Source organism: Idiotropiscis lumnitzeri, chromosome 1, assembly GCF_059441095.1.
Source record: "Idiotropiscis lumnitzeri isolate Australia: NSW breed Sydney's pygmy pipehorse chromosome 1, RoL_Ilum_1.0, whole genome shotgun sequence".
NCBI lineage: Eukaryota > Metazoa > Chordata > Actinopteri > Syngnathiformes > Syngnathidae > Idiotropiscis > Idiotropiscis lumnitzeri.
In genome coordinates this window covers 43,831,561-43,848,373 of record NC_142391.1, presented here as the reverse complement: position 1 = coordinate 43,848,373, position 16,813 = coordinate 43,831,561, and the positions used below count along the sequence as shown (strand labels likewise).

General features: G+C 41.2%; 1 protein-coding gene across 3 annotated transcripts in view; it reads left to right on the top strand.

The window, feature by feature from the left end:
* Window positions 1–16,813, top strand: part of cux2b (cut-like homeobox 2b) — a 100,501-nt gene that overhangs the window by 45,491 nt on the left and 38,197 nt on the right. The window lies entirely within an intron of this gene.

Sequence of the window (16,813 nt, the reverse complement as noted above, 5' to 3'; positions counted from 1 at the left end):
TAAGCACTACTGATGTCTGACAACTGGGAGCCTGGTGATGTTCTGTAGTAGATAAAATAGATGGCTGATAATGAGCTACGATTCCCCCCCACACCCTCACCCCCCTTTTTTTTTTGGCTTCTTCACCATATTCTTCTTTTGGTTCCTTTCTAACTCTCTTGTTTAGCTTCAACGGTTTTATATTCCGCTTGTTGACTGAGATAGCTTCAGCTGTTATTTTGATTTTGAGGTGCCATGGGCTTCTGTAATAATATAATCCTCTAGTGTTGGCTGATACACTTTGACCGTATTGCGAATGTCAAACAGCTTGCAGAGGCTTGTGAACTTTACCCAGCGGTAGTCTGCGACCTGAGCTTAAGCTCCGGGACCTCGGCCGGCTGCTGCAGGGGCAGATTGTGGCGACAGGGTGGAGCTGGATGGGCTTGTTTGGCAGTGTGGTTTGCTCCCCCGCAGCTGCACCGCACAGGTGGTGCAGGACATAAAAGTCCTGGAGTGTTTGTGAAAATGAATCTAGAACTGGGTCTTGGCTTCTATACCCACCAGCCCTCAACATATCCCAGTTGGGAGGCCCAGAGGAATGCCTCGTGGTATTTGGACCCTCATCATGCCACTTCTAACGGAAAAGTCAACTCCTTTTGAAGTGTTTGCGACATGACAGGTTTCTCTCTCTTTTCTTATTCATTTCAGTGTTCCCCACCCACTTTCTCTCTCTGCTCTGGTCCAATCTTGCCGTCTAATTATCGCTAACCAGGCGACTGATTAGAAACCCGACCTAGTTTTTCTGTGGAGTTCTGTGGAGGTGGAGAAAGGGTTAATCCCAGAGCTGGTGACTGTCATTGGTCGCTTCCCTCCTTTTTCTCCTCTTTTCGTTCTGCTATTCTTTCTTTCCCTAGAAGTTGGCTAATGAGGTCCCGTCAGAGCTGAGGAGAGGTGTTAATTTGGCCTTGTGAAGTAGGAAGGAGATTAAGGACAGTGAGGAGCTGAGTTTACGTCTTAAAATACACCGCTGTCCTTATTAATCCACAGGGCCCTCAGAGGCCAGCGTTTTTGGATTTATAATGAACACTGTTTTATAATTAAGGTAAGTTTAATAAAAATGTACAGGGAAGCTGAGTACTTGGTGCTTGTCTCTCTAGTCTAAGGCATGCCTTTGGTGGCTGTGGGATATGACAGTTACTGTATTTCTCAAATAACTGATGGCGGGAGAGTTGGGAGAGCTGGATCCCTTGATGTTGACAACTTTCACGTCTGAACGAACGTGTGGGCTTCTCGATGCAATTTACACTCCCCTCTCACTTTAGGGTGTAAACTCCCCTCAGGAAAGACTTTTGTTACATGTAGAAAGAGAGCAATGACACATTCCTCATGTTTTTTTGTTTTTTTTTTGGGGCGGGGGTGGCAACAATGTGAATATCAGCTCTACATTAACAAGTACAGTGAACCCCGGTTATCGCGGTTAATGGGGACCGAGACCACCCGCGAAAACTGAAAATCCGCGAAGTAGCGTCGCACCTTCAAAAAAAAAAAAAAAAAAAAAAAGACAAAAAAAAACACCGTGTATATATATACTTCGCACCTATATATATATATATATATATATATATATATATATATATACACATATAAATATATATAGGTGCGAAGTAGCGGCACACCTTCAAAAATGCTTAAAAAAAAAAAAAAAATATATATATATATATATATATATATATATATATATATATATATATATACTGGTAGAGAGAGAGAGAGTGAAATTCATGTTATAACAAAAAAAAATTATTATTAAAACTTATTTTTTTATTCCCCAGCCATTATTTTTGTATTTATTCAATTACTTCTTTTTGTATTTATTTAATTACTTCGACTTTTACCTGCTGGTATGCCGTCCGGTGTGCCCTGTGAATGTTATGATCCTCCAGCAGAGCTGGAGGATTGAACAGGACTCTCCAAACGCAGACACGGGAAAAAAGGTGGTGATACAAAGATATTTATTATAATCACAATATAGTCAGTGTAATCAGCGCGTCTCGCAGCAACTGACGAGACGATCGCTGGAGGAACGCCCACACAGCTGAAAAAACAAAAACACACGCGGCATGACAGGCACGGATCATGACAGGCACGGATCATGACAGGCACGGATCATGACTGTGAAATGAAAGGTGGCACTCTTCATTTATTTATTTATTCATTCATAACTGACAGCCTCGCGCTCCGCCGGTGCCCGGGCGGAAGGTGCTCCTCTTCGGCTTACTGTGACGCGAGCATGCCCTCCTCCTCGGGAGCTTCCATTCGGTTAAACTTAGGGCCCGCTTGGAACCGCCCGTGCCCGGGGAAGGTGCTCATCTACGGCTTAACTGCCACGCACGCCGGCCGGAGCTCTGATACGGTCCGAACCGCGCGAAACGTCGTTACCAATCGTGTTCGGGGGAACCTGCTCTTCTTCGTCTACTCTCTTCTTCGTCCACTCTCCTCTTCGGCGCACGCCGGCCGTCTAACCGCTTCAGCGCCCCCTTGTGCCGCTCGGCGAAACTACAATGCCCCCGAATATTTTTTAGACCCGCGAAGCACTGAACCCGCGAAAGGTGAACCGCGAAGTAGCGGGGTTTCACTGTATTTCATTCCTCTCCTGCCCTGTAGATATCGTTTGGCACGCTAAGAAAAGCATACATGGAAACTTGCTTTACAGTGATAATCCATGTGGAGTAATTTATGGCTCACGCTGAGGGTTGTGCAGATGGAGAGTCTGATAAATAGTTTGTAATATGTAATTAGCAGATCTATTGGTTACATACCATTAACCCCTCAAGCTCAGGAATCATTATTGGCCCTCATTATCTACCAGCAAGGTACACTGGAGCTGAGTAGAAAACATCAAAGCACCATTAAAGCTCTGAGACCAGGAGTGGGGGCTGTTGGACACCTGTTGACGAGTCTAACTGTGCCATTTCTTCCCCTGAGGTTGGGGAGTGAGTGGTGGGGGTAGAATATTTTCCTGTGTTTTGTTGTTGCTTGTTTTCCACGAGAACCACTTGGCAACTTCCCTAAATGACTTCTATGTCCAATTTAAGGTTGTAGTTGGAAAAAGGAAAAAGACAAACTCATTTTTCACACATTTTGCCCTGTTAGATTGTCAGACTACGATGTGGAAAAACAAGGACAGCCGTCTGCAAGCATTCAAGTCATATTTAGTTTAGCAAATGTTTAGCTGAGGTTTGATCATTAAAACGAATTCAGTATTACACCTGTGTAACAACTGTGTGTTTGTTGATCATTCGTTCCTAAAAACAACTTACAATAGGTCAAATGTACCATATCATTGTGGACTTTCATACTGCAAGGAAATGCGAATCAAATCAGATTTTCTTTGCCCATATTTGACCATGCATCTGTCCATCCATCCATCCATTATCTGCCACGTAATCCGGGGTTGGGTCGCTGAAGCAGCAGCTTCAGCTGGGAAGCCCAGACTTCCCTCTCTCCAGCCACGTCTGGCGTTCCCAGGCCAGCCGGGAGACATAGTCTCTCCAGCGTGTCCTGGGTCGTCCTCTGGGCCTCCTGATGGTGGGACATGCCCAGAACACCTCACCAGGGAGGTGTCCAGGAGGCATCCTAATCAGATGCCCGAGCCACCTCATCTGGATCCTCTCAACGTAGAGAAGCAGTGGCTCGACTCTTAGTCCCTCCCGGATGGCCGAGCTTCTCATCCTATCTCTAAGGGAGAGCCCGGACACCTTGCGGAGGAAACTCTTTTTCTGCCGCTTGCAACCAAGATCTTCACCAATTTTGTTCTTTCGGTCACGACCCACAGCTCGTGACCGAAAGAACAAAATTGGTGAAGGTACGAACATAAAAAGCTTTGCCTTTTGGCTCAGCTCCTTCTTCACCACGGCAGACCAACACAGGGTCAAATCTGACCTGTATCAGATTTTTTCATGGTAATCTCAATGGCTCAATTTCCATTTTTTTAATGCAATCTGTCACTTTTAAATGTGGTCCCAGATCAGATATATTAAAAGGCGGGCACAGTCTGAATAAACAGGTCGCACGTATCCGAACTACTCTCACCAAAAGCTGTATGGAGCACAGCGTAGAGACTACTGACAATCGTCCGTGAGTCTTTAAAGTTGTTTTGAGTAACATTATTAACTTGTTCTTGCCATTTCAATTCAATCCAACTTGAAACATGAAACATAACGTGGACATTGGTGGTGATAGTATAAATTCAGTCACGCAGGCGGTTCCTTTAATACACGTGGCAATGACGTGATGTCATCTTTATGGCCGACTGGTGCTGGAATCCGAGCTTCTGAAATCACTTCCTGCGCCACACCCTTTAAAGTCACACTGATACTGCAGTTTGTGCGTGCACACATGCAAGACTGCTTGATTACAATTTATGAAAGCCAGTTTATTTGTTAATTCTCGCTTGTTGTTTGCGATATATTTAATATCCATATTAATATTAATGGTGGTGCTTTTTGGGACAACTCAATTAATGAATTTTCAATTTATTTAAACAAGGAAAATGTATTTTTATAGCTTGGTCTTTGTATAAAATTAGCAAATAAAACCACTGTTTTCTCACACATTGTAGTGTGTTGTGCCAAATGCCATTGCCTTGTCAATTCTTGTCGTTAAAAAAAAAATTTAAAAAGGCATTGTGTAAACTTCTTCTATGTATCATGATCAGTTTTGAGGGTGTACAACTGAGAAAGGCCGCCGCTTCCCCATGACCCGGACCAGGATAAGCAAAATGGATGGATGATGGATGATTCCTGTTATGGAGAGTGCAGATTATTGACCTGACCTGAGTCTTGATGTCGGAAAGTGTTTCAGAGAACAGCATTGCATTGCCCCGAGCTTGCCCCTCCGTGCGGTGTGTGTGGAGCTAGACAAACACCATCTTTGATCATCCATCGAGCGATGAACAGTTCTTCTTTCGTTTTGATTAATTCCTGAAGGAAATGATAATTTCTCTTGAATGCATGAATCTGTGATGAACAGTGGAATGAATCCAAGTGTAGAGGAATGATAATTAATTACAGTGCTATGATAAAAGGCTGTGGGTGTTATGACGCAAGCTTCCTCTGTCATTATGAGAGTCTCCGTAATTACCTTTCTGCACAAGCCAGCGCTCCTGGCGATGCTGGCGGTGAGAGCGGCGCTCACTGAGTGAGTCCAACGGTCATAAAGCTTTTCCGTGCCTAATTGTCTGAGGGGCTCTATGGCACTTTCATAGATGAGGCACTGCACCGTTAGGTAAAATGCTTGGCCATGCACCAGCTTTTCCAGCTCAGTGAAGACAGATCTCCATTATGGGCTAAACATTGTGGTTACGAGCTACAGATTGCTCAAGTGAATGGCTAAACTTGGGGAGATGGGGTCGGAATGAGTGAGCATCAAAATCCATTTCAAAGCAGCCGTTTCACTGCATTTTTCAGCGTTTTAATGCCATATTTTTTTGCACCACTAAACCAGATCCTTGCCTTAATGCTCCTCTTGTGTTTTTATTCATGTCATATCTTATGCTTATAAGGGACATTTACACCACCCCTCCCATGTCGCTCTCCGGCGAATTTTGGTATGCTTCATACTGGTCTGACCAGGTATAGCTAATGCTTGTCTTGACCGACAGTCTCGAGCCAGTTCCAGGTTCTCCCGCTCATTCCGTAATCAAAGCACATCCAGGCCTCCTGTCTATTGTGGGCAGCATAATGGGCTCCTGGGCCATGTAAACCATCGTTTCTCTGCTCTGGCTTTATCACTAGCGCCCTCTTCATAGTAAGGACTACGGAGAGCAAGAGAGAGAGACAGAACAGAGGAGGGTAATTGGACTTTAGGTAATACCTTCCTTGAGCCGTTTACATCTTCTCCAGAGGGTGAATGTCTTCATTTCTTATTAACTCGTACTGAAAGCCACTTTCCCCCTAACTTCATGCTTCTTTCAGTTCTATTTAGTCCAGAAATTCTGGTTAAACAAATGCATGTTGCTTGCATGGAGTTCATGACTGAGCAGCGACAGAAACTTGGAGATGCGGCAGTTAATCATCAAACGATTTAACAAATAACCTTACATTGTCTTGGTTAATTCCTTGTTAAAGAATTTCCATATATCTATTTTCTACATTAATTGTCCTCATTAGGGTAGTGGGTGAAATAGAGTCTTTTCCAGCTGACTTTGGGGGAGGGGCGGCAGACACTGTGCATGTTTTTGCAATGTGGGAGGAAAATCACACAAACACAGGGTGAAAAACTTCATTATTATTTAAATCAGTTATCCAGCCAAGATGGGCAATTTTTCACTAACACGCTCAGTTTAAATATTGTTCGATCAAGAAACTGAAATTAGTTATGATTTTCTTTTTTGCCCATTCATTTTGGAGAAATTAGGAAGTAAGTGACGACTTGAAAAACGCCTACTTTCAATGAAGTATATGGCCACGCCCCCTCCACTTTCCTCGTGGTACTGCAAGAGTCAGTAAAGGGAACGATTACAAACGCTCCATTGAAAATTATTGTACTTTCATTGCTTATAACGTCCAAAAATAGTGATCAATTGGTTTATTTGGATGAGGATTGGACACAGTTTTTTGACTGGAGGTGACGTTAATAACTACAACACGGCGTCGACTTTGGAACGTAACTGCTCCGACAGTTCTGAGTTTGGAGTGATTTTACATTTAGAGTCTTCCAACAACAAAGTAGATCGCAGGACTTTTTATATTGCCATTTCAGCCATAAGCTAATTTTTTCCAACAAGATATTCGAGCTATGCCAACACCACTCATCCAAAAAAATGATACATTCCAATGCGGTCACACTCAGTGTGGAATTGGCCTCCTCGCTGGATCTTTTTAGCTCAAAATATTTCAAAGTCCCATCCATCCATCTCTGCACTGCATATCCTGACTGCGGTCGTGCACAGGCATGTTGAATGTTTTCAAAGTCTAAATTATTACCAAGGCATGGCAACCTGTGTGGTTGTAAAGGTCGCTATCTGACATTGACGCATTGGTTGGATTTTAGTACCGCCGTTTTTCAGAATCAGAATCAGAATCAGAAATCCCTTTATTGTCATTGTACTCAAGTGTGCAACGAGATTAGAGAGCTCCCCTCTCCAGTGCAATACAACAATAATTCAGTTAAATTAACGTCAATCAACTGTCCCTTTAACTAGTTAAATGTAGCGCTTTTTGCTTTTTTTCTAATGTTATTTACTTATTAATTTTTTACGCTGAGTTTTAACATGGAGTTCCCCTGGCATTTGTAGAACAGTAGTCTGGTTTATTCTGAATTTACTGACATGCCATATTTTTAGTCAAAAGAGTGGACAAAGATGGCCAAATCTGCACACATTCTTTCCTCTCTGTTTTGCAGTGGCACAGTAAACAGTAGCTTTAGTTTCTTACAATTTCACCTTAAAAATGGAAATATACATTATATCTCCATTTGTTTATACCAAACTCATTTGACAAAATAATTTTTTGTTGTTGTTGTTGTTTTTTGATTTTTACTATGCTAAACATCTAGTATAACCTCAAAATTCCGGGGCTTCATCCCCAACCAGTGCACCACTACTGCATATGTGGAAATCAGATGAAGCCAGCGTTTTGTATAATCCATCAGACAGACCGATGCCAGTGATTTTTTTTTACCTTCAGATTTGTCCTGAAAAGTTGTAGTTCATTGTTTCAGATTGCCCTTTTTTCACCCGTGGTGACTGATTGTTGCCATTTCGCTGGAGGTTGGGGTTGTCCAAAGATTTCTCAACCTTTAAATCGGCTTTCCCAGTATTGTCTTATGCCCCACTGCAGAGCTGTGATCTGATGGTATGTGTGTCTGCGTGTGTCTGCGTGTGTGTGTGTGTTTGTCTGTTTTTCTGTCCTGAGTGATGCCCTGTCCAAGTGTCCCACTTTGATGTGTTCCTCATTATGGACGCATGTTTAGAGCCAGGGCTGCACACCAGGTAAAGAAAAGGGGGGTGTTATAAATAGGCATTTGGCTCTCAAGCCATGTGGAATTGATGAGTTTCAGCACATTCTGCTCCGCAGTGCCAGGTTTAATTTCTACCGTCCTGACAGCACAAACCTCAGAGCCTGGAGATGTCACGCCTGACTGCCACTGCTGTGCAAATGTTAGCCATGTTTGAGGATGGACGCACGCATAGTGCCGGCTACACCGCTCCTATTGGCTATCTGACTTGTTTTACATCTGCTTCCCTAAACCCCTGTCACCTTAAGAGACATGCAATCACGTCCCGTTTCCGACCTCCCACCAAACACCTGCAGACATCAGACAGTTACCAATCTCATAGGCACTTTCTAGACGTAGCTCACCTCCGTCTCGTGCGTCGACTGCTGGCTGTAAGACACGGGAGAGCCCCATCCGGGCGACGGCACTAGTCACTCACACTGTTCCGCGCTCTCCCCTGTTGGCAAGAGCACAGTCAAATTATCCAATAAAAATGTGTGAAATCGGTGGCTCTGTGCTGGCGAAGACATGCCAGAAGAAATAAACATCAGTGTTCCCCAAAAGACAGAACAGGAGAGCTGATCCACCAATTCTCCAGCACTGTTGTCTGATTTCAAAGTAGAATATGAAGAAAGATGATGAGTTCAGAGTTGTTTTTGGTGTTGAAATGGACATGAACACTTAGCCTTAGGCTCGTAAGCTTATGTCTGAGGATATGTTTTCCTCCCATGAAGGGATCTGTGGTACACACCTCCACACACACACACACACACACACCCCCACCCACACACATGCTTATGCACACGCACAAACATAACCTGGAACTGCCAATATTTTACTTGAATCTCTGCTATGAAGTTTTCATTAACATGAAATCTAAACATTCTAATTAAATCTCCAAACTTTTTGAAGAAAGCTCTCATAAAAGTACCTGAATTTTTAATTTAGACTTCAGTAGAGCGACTTTAAAGCAAATCTATTGTCTTTCATTGAGACTTGCAATTTTTTTTTCTGCTGAGCTGGAATATGTAGTTATGATTGATCTGGTAATTAAAAATATGCAGCGAGTGAAATTAACTGCTCGCTTTCTCTTTTTGTTTTAGAAAACAGTCTGCTATTTTTCTCCTCTCTCCAGGATAGATAATTTAATTGTGCACGTCTGTGTTTTTGCACTGCATTCATCGGCCTCATTATTTTTCCATTTTCATCTTTCTTGTGGGTGATCGATGAATTGATAAAATGATAGAGCCTATCTTAAATAATGCAGAGAAAAAAGTTATGCATGCTTCAGGCTAAGTCTCTGAACTTTTACTCTTTCAAATTGTAGTTAGTAGGCCGTGAAGGTAGTAGGTCTTGTATCTTACATCCTGTAGTATTTGTCCGATTTTGCTTTTCTTGTGCAAAAAAAGATGCAGCTTCTCCCCTCTCTGAGTTTATGCTCTATTGAGATGGTGCTTGTCGAGACTAATATCCTAAATAATAAAGAAACTGGGAATTCAAATAAAGACAGCATGAAGTCGGCCAACCTACCTTGGGAGCGTTTTGCTTGAAGAGATAGTAGCTTCAAATGTCAGATGCGCCAACACTAGGGCCGATTCTTAAAATATAATTTGACCTGACAGTTTGGGTCTCTTCTTTTATGGGATTAACTGCAATTTTAATTAACATGTGTTTCCATCATAACAAGATGCTGCAAGAGCAAGAAAGCCCTTCTGACATACTCATTACTGAAGTTTTACTTTTACATTAAGACATCCAATTGCCTTTTTTTCTAATTTTACACTGGCCATATGGTGTCCCTAAATCACACTGTTACTTTTAAGATTTAAACCCACTGATCAGAGTATGCTTTGCTTTAGTCACAAATGTGCTTTATGAGTGTCACTGCTGTGCTCTCTGTTTTTTCAGAGCCATAAAGTGGCCATGGTGGCCTGAGGAGAGTGTTCAACACATCCTCAATTAAAGCAGTAACTTTACATCTGTGCTCACTGAAGTCCATGTAATTGGGTCTCGCTGGATTTGGCAGGAGGACTGCGGCTCTTAATCTGAAGGGCCCAGTTTGGAGAGCGGTGGGGCTGGCTGTGGGGTGGTGGGTGTTCTGCCAGCTAAAGGCCTCGAGTCATCTGGTTCTTCATGCTAACAGTTAACGGGAAGATGAAAAGGTCAAATGGAGACAAACAGTACAACGAGGGGGATTACGGCATTGAACCTTGCTACTTTGAAACTATTAATTGTCATTGAGAACTATCACGTTAGCATCACATACACTGTAATATCATAGGAAATGATAGGAACTCTTTCAAAAGTAAAGTCTCCGCATTTAACCCATCCCAATAGAGCAGTGGGCAGCAATTGTGTCTTGTGTCAGCATCTTGGTCATGCAATTGGCTGTAAATGCAGTAGCTCTTGGTTGTGTGGGAAAGTATATATATATATATATATATATATATATATAAATATAAACATTATATATATATATATATATATATATATATATATATATATATAAATATAAACATTATATATATATATATATATATATATATATATATATAAACATTATATATATATATATATATATATATATATATATATATATATATATATAAATATAAACATTATATATATATATATATATATATATATATATATATATATATATATTATATATATATTATATATATATTATATATATATTATATATATATTATATATATATTATATATATATATATATATATATATAAAATATATATATAAAATATGACAATAATCAAATTAAAATACATAAAATAATATCAAATATAAATGTGTGCGTGTGTGGGTGTGTGTGTGTACAGTCTTTGTGAGTAAGTGTCTCCCACTGGGTGACATATGAAGGACAGCTGAAGGTGCAATGAGATCCAGCGATGGGCTTGTTTTATTACATCTAATATTGAGACCAATCTCTGTCCATTCACCTGAAGGACAGGCAGCTATTCCCTAACTAAATCATCCCACGACTGTGGCAGAGGGCCTCTGCAAGCATGCACACAAAATCGCTCAATCCCCATGGTAGGAAACGGCAGTCACGCATTAATGTGTACTTTTTCTGGCCTCTTCTCTCATACACGCATCCACACTTGTATGTGCGGTAGCATGTTGGCCAACCTTGATACCGCATGAGTGCTTCACCCCCAAAATTACTAATGTGTTTGGGGCTGCCTGGATGAACAGTCTCCCATGCTTTCTAAATGAAATGTCGTTTGTTAATTTTTTTACCGCTTTCTGCAGCTCATGTTGTAACGAGGCAGAGTCTTAAATAGCACAGGGGCTAACGCTGCAGAACCATGACATCCCCTGTGAGACATTGCCCAAACCACAGTTGCTGCAGCAGTGCGTCAGGTTTCTTTATTTATAACCCTCACAGAATTGTCCTACACTCAGTGCATATGGTGGATTATATAACTATCAGCAGCCAATAGATAAAGTCAAATTCTATATATAAAGCTTGCCATAAAGTTGTTTCTGCTGTGTTGTATCGATTAAGTGCTTAAAAAGTGTTCTTTAAATGGTGCCAGCATTGCATTTAAAAAAAAAAAAACTGTACAGTTGTATGTGTAACGTACGTTGGTACATTTTCAAATAAGAAAAAAAAAAACAGCAGCATGCATTTACAAGCAGCGGCAACACCTTCTAAATGATGAGTGATGATGAGCAATAATCATTTAGTCTTTTTTAATTTTCTTTCATAACTTGGAGGACACAATATAAGTCCAAATACTATTTATATTCTAAAAATATGCCAATTTAGCAGGGCGCTTTCATTTTCAAATCGTTTGACCGTAGAATGCGTTTTGTTCTGTCAGGCATTACAGACTTTGTCAATACAAGTCAACACTTTTATTTCATTTTACATGTGCGGCACCGACTGCTGTTGTTGCTCACACGACAGGTCATCTATAATCACAGACACTTATATTTATCAGCCACACTGCACACAGTTTCCACTCCCACAACACAGCAGCACTGTAAATTATTTTTTTTTCTTCTTTTTTTTTTTCAAGCCTCACAAGGCAAAAAAGATTGAATATGTTAGATACTCGTCTCAAGGTCTCAGGAGATAGAAAACTCTCAAAAAATTAGGTGCACCTTCAGCGTAGGCTTTATTTACAGCAATGACCTCTCTGTCTGCTCCCCCCATCTTTCCCTCCCTGCTCACCTTCGCTCCTCTCGGTTGCGCATCTGACCATTTTAATCACAGCTTTTACGATTTGGAAATCAAGTTTTATCAAATCGGGATTCTATTGCAAATGCACTTTATCGTTCAGCCCAAGTATATATGTAAATAAAACCTTGAGATGGATAATAAGATTTTATTGTTAGATTTATTATTATTATAATTATTATTATTATTATTAAAAATTAATGTGTTGAAAAAAATATGGGAAAATTCAAAAAGTGTTCCCTGTTTAATTCAATGTGTTGCATTTTAAATTTGAAATTACGTCCTATTTTTTTAATGAAATGGAAATAAAAATAAAATAAAACACACACAACAAATATAACAAGCAACTCATGCAAATGGTTGATGAACTGAGGTCTCCTGAGGTACACTTAAGTCTCGTAGCCCATGCTTGCCTCCCGTAACACGAATCATGATGGCGATTGAAACTCTCCTAAAATTCCAATTCCATATTTTACATCTTCCATATTGTACAAGCTTGTATTGTATTGCCTCAGCAGAATGCATTCACCCATAACTCAAATTGAAAGAGCCCCTCACATCTGCCACTTTGTATAGTTACCATGACGGCTGGTCATTACAATCAAGCCAGCAAATGCCTGGCAGCAGAGGTCAATCAGTGTACATTAACCAAACAGAGCTCATTTGTTTTACAGCTTTAGTGGCGTGTTGGCACCAGTGTACATGAGCTTTAGGCTGGCATCCAGCAGGCATGGAAGGCCTCCCAGCAGACTGCATATCAAGATGGGACTTGGCCAGCACTCCAAGAGAGGAAGAAGGAGACTGAACTGAAATGTGCTCCTTTACTCTAGGCCTTCTAAAAAAGAAAATGGTTAAATGCAACAGGCAGCACAGTGAACAAGTGGTTAGCACATCTGCCTCAACGTTATGAGATTCTGAAATCAAATCTTTACGCAGGCCTTCCTGTGTAGAATTTGCACGTGCTTTCTCCCAAATTCCTAAAACATGCATGCTAGGTTAATTAAAGACTTTAAATTGCCGGTAGGTGTGACTCTGACTGTAAATAATTGTCTATATGTACCCTTTGATTGGATGGCTACCAGTACAGAGTGTAATGCGCTTTTCACCCGTCCGCTGAGATCAGCTCCAGCTCCTCCGTGACCCTAATGAGGACATGCACTATATAAATTGGATGCATGATGGTAAAATTAAACACTTATTAAAATAAGTTATTTTCACTGAACACTCAATAACACGTTCAAAATATGAAGGACACTGATAGCAAAGGAAGCAGGAGCGTTTGGCTTTCAGGGTTGTGCCCATCGAAACGGGGACTGCACTGGCAACCTTATATCAAGAGATGTACAACATAACTTATTTTGCTTCACACACGACGTGTTGAAGTGAATACACACATTCAGACGTGATTTCTTACCTGGTCTCATAAAAGTGGACGAGCTCCCATTTTGCTCGCCCTCTGACCTGTTAATGACATTGAGCCTGACTGGTAGTGAAATATTTCTGTAAAATATGCATGACATCAAACAGCCTTAAAGGTTATTACAAATTAATAATGAGTAGTAGGCTAAGAGCAGTAAAAAATAGCCTTCCCTTGGTGCTATGTTTAAATGTTTAACATGCTCCAGTATAAATATGGACTGCCTCCCAGCAATATGCCAGGCCCCAAAGCTTGACTAGACGTCAGCCGTCTAGAACATCCCAAAACCAGACCTTCAAGCTCACACATTAAGATCGACATTTTGATTCATGCAGACATGAAGGATCATCAGGAGCCGACAGCTGTTATCGGGAAAAGACACAGCGCTCCGGCTTTTGTGTCTCTAACAACATACAGAATCATAAAAAAGCACTAAAGAAGCTGTTTTAACTCGCATCAAGCGCAAAGTCTCTGTAGACTCAAGACACTGAGAAGCTCTTTCTGAGCATTTTTCTAACGCACGTTAAACCATTGGCCCTGAACCCCCCTCTCGGTAATGTCTGAGGACACTGTACAAAATTGCCTTATTCATGTTTGAAATGTGAGATGTCTGTTCCTGTGTCGCTCACTCTCCGTGGAGACCATGACGGTGGCAGCCCACTCTGGAGTGAATTTGCCGGGCGACTACCTGGAAAACATCAACAGTCATTAATTATGTAAAACTCTCCTCACAGTCGGAGCAGGCAGAGCTGCGTACGACCGCGGCGCCCGCTCTTATTAGACTCAATGTACTCTACAACGAGCCCCCACTGCCTGGAGGCGTGGAGGGATTATCAGCCTACCGCCATGAGCCCCACTCCCCCTTCCCCCTCAAACTGAAAGACGCACACACTCACACACACACACAGAAGCGTACATGCAGACACGCTTCATGCAATGTTGTCGTGGATCCTCCACGCCATTTCATGCTTGTGTTTTACTGAAGGGGGCGAGAAGCAGGAATATCTGCTGTCTCTCCTCCCTGGTTCGCCCATCATTCATTCCCCTCCTTTGCAGGTCTTTTTTTTTTCATTCTCCTTGGCAATTGTTTCCAACTCTCCTGCTTCACTATAAATGAAAATCGGCAAATCTGACAGGACAAATGATACGCTGTGTTTGTCAGTGAGGCCGCGTAAGGAAAGTTGTTGATGCTACTGCCACCGGAGACGTTCTGGTCTGTGATGTGTGATCCAAAACAAGGCTTGACAGAGACTACTACATTCGACATTAACATATTTATCAAGCAATTATTGACCTCATTACTTTTGTTTCTCCTCTCAGCATAAGACAGCGTTTGTTTGGCGGACACATTGTTTGCGCAGTGCTCAGTTTTCTGAGCTGTGTTGTAGTTCAAGAATCGTTCATTGGTGGTGCTCTGATTCACATACGCGTCTTTGGAATGATGTTCCTCCTTGCTGAAACAAAGGCAGCACTGACACCTGTAATTAATTAGGCTATTATGCATTCACAATGATAATTGCCTCACTGGAAAGTCACCAGGCTTGTGAGAGAGCGAGCGCAAAGAAAGGAGGATGGAGAGAGTTATCCATCATTTTGGAGCCCCCTCTTCCTCGCTGCTCATGTCATGCTGTCTCACCTTGACTGGTATGAGAAAGAGCTGGAGAAGCAGTGTCAACATGTGTCAGTGGGTGTGATACGGATCTGTGCTTGCCAGGGTCCGACCACTCCAGAGGGCTTTGACTCACTCTGGCCCAGTTCCCCATGACACCCCATCTGTTGGAGGTTTGTTCACTTGGGTCGTGCTGTGCCGAGGTAACCGGGACACTTTATTTTTATAATTAGCCCTTACCTAGACTTCTCCTTTTAATGCTTCTCCCAGCTATAAAATCTAGTGCAGGTGTTCTCATTACGATACTTTGTGCGAGACTCTCTTTCAGCTTGTGCCTTTATCTCAGTTTTAGCCCACCCCCATTCCTTTCCATGCTGCCAAGCGAGATATGTATGAAAGACGCACTTTCCTCAAGGTATAGGTCATTTGCTGCATCAGACACTTGAAAGTGTGCACTCAAATAAAATGACAACTTTTGTCTTTTCAACTACAAAGACATTCAGAAAAGATGGGTTTTACTCCCTCCATTTGTCTCTTCTCAGTTGTTGACTTTGCTGTGACTTTGGTGCATTTCAGTTTTTATTGCAAGAGAGTATCACGCCATTTCTGCAGCCTCTTCATTTGAAAGGTGTACCCAGACACTTCTTTTGCTTGATGAAGATACCCATGCAGTACAACGCAGGGCAAAAGTGATCAATTGTGTTTTAATCAATATAGAAGAAGAAAGTAAGCTATGCTGTACCATAATAGCTAAGAAAGTGAAGGAAAAATTACATACAAAATTATACATTTCTATCACAATTCCGAGAGAACCGCAATAAAAACAAAATTGTGACGTCAATGTTTTTTTTTCTTGCAAGAAAAAAAGGTGTGGGGCTGTCAAAATTAAAGCGTTAATTGCAGATTAATTTTTAAACATTTTTAACGCAATTAAATATTTGAACTCATTTAACTCACTTTCATTTATTTAAAAAATGATTTGCATATCTTGCTAAGCCAAATTCAAACACTGTACGATATTAGCTGTACATCTTGAGCACATCATCTCAGAACAAAACACCCTGCTCAAGTTACCACTGGGTCTTGAAAACCATCACTGCTGGAGTGTGGAGCAAAATGGATACGTTTTGAGAATTGTTTCTTAGGGAAATGCTGGTAAAAATGTCTCTGTTTAGATCGTATTCAAGGATCAACGAAAGCTATCAGAACAGTCTTTGATTTACATTAATTGCAAGATATTTTTCAAGTAAATATCTGTTACAAGCTTCACAAAAAATAGTAGTTGAAAAATGTGATTAATCACAATTAATCCCTCATTTTTTGTGATTAATTAGTTTAAAAATATAGTACTAGAAGTACTAGAAACATGACAGCGCATGCTGCCAAATGGCTTTAATAGATGATGAATTCACTCCATTTGTAAATTTCTTGCAACTCATCCAGATGTAAAGATAGTGAAGCTGAGTTAGTGAGATGAAAAACCAGAATTCTTTGGTGTCCATGCGCCTAGCAAAGCAGAAGGTGCATTCCGAATTGAAAAGCTCCCGGAAAAGCATTTGCATGAGACTTGCATAGGTCAGTCTTATCATGATCTCTAACTGTTA